The sequence below is a fragment of the Macaca fascicularis genome, chromosome 19 (assembly GCF_037993035.2).
Source record: "Macaca fascicularis isolate 582-1 chromosome 19, T2T-MFA8v1.1".
Classification (NCBI taxonomy): domain Eukaryota; kingdom Metazoa; phylum Chordata; class Mammalia; order Primates; family Cercopithecidae; genus Macaca; species Macaca fascicularis.
In genome coordinates, this window is record NC_088393.1 from 65,103,685 (window position 1) to 65,104,816 (window position 1,132).

A 1,132-nucleotide genomic window follows, 5' to 3' on the forward strand; every position below is an offset into this window, starting at 1 on the left:
GTATTTTTAGTAGAGACGGGGTTTTGCCATGTTGACCAGGCTGGTCTCAAACTCCTGACCTCAGGTGATCCGCCCATCTCAGCCTCCCAAAGTGCTAGCATTACAGGCATGAGCCACCACACCCAACCCTCAATCTGATGGTTTTATAAGGGGCTCTTTCCTATTCGCTTGTTCGCTCTTTCACCTGCCTCCATGTAAGATGTGTCTTTGCTTCTCTCTTGCCTTCTGCCATGATTTTAAGTTTCCTGAGGCCTCCCCAGCTATGCAGAACTGTAAGTCAATTAAACCTCTTTCCTTTATAAATTACCCAGACTCAGGTATGTCTTTATAGCAGTGTGAGAATGCAGTAATGGACTATCTTATATCAGAGAATTCACGGTGGAACAAGATCTTATGTGTTCAGGAAATGTGGGAAAGCAGAAGCTCCTACCTTGCTTGGCCAAATGAAAGTCAACCAGAATAAGGCCTTTTGTAGCAGATAAAAGAAAGCATACAGTGAAGGCCTAACCTCATTAGGCATCAGAAAATTTACACTGGAGAGAGGCCTTAAGAGTTGATGGAATGTGCTCATTGTTTAACATGGCATGATCCTAAGAGAAAATCTCAGAGTAACCTTTGAGAGGGAGCTCTAAGCCAGGATTTGAACCTCAGACATATGTGCATTCACACTGTAGAGATTACTTACAACTGCATGAGTGATCAGAAACAAATGGGGTCCTCATCTCTTTCTTCAGTTTCAGTGTGGGTATGATCCAGCTGCTGCCTAAAAGATCAGAGCTGGGTCCTGTTGTGGATTTCCAGAGGTCCCCATCCTTAATAAATAGTGTTGACCCCACATGGTAGCTGAGATGGATTTCTCCAACCAGCTTCCCAATCCACCAACCTTAGATATGCCCACCTCATGATGTTCTCATTTGTGCAGAGATAAGTGCCATAGTGTTTAACCCTTCAATCTGTTCTGTTCATTGTGTGTGACTGAGAAAAGAAGGGCTTTGCTAGCAGGGACCGCCAACTTTATGTGCCTCAGAGTGGACAGCAGGATGGTAGAGAGTAGCTCTAAGTCTAGTTTGGCCTGTTTTGCAATGCTGCCCAACGTCTCTTAGGGAAAACTGTAGGACATTGTGAGACTGAG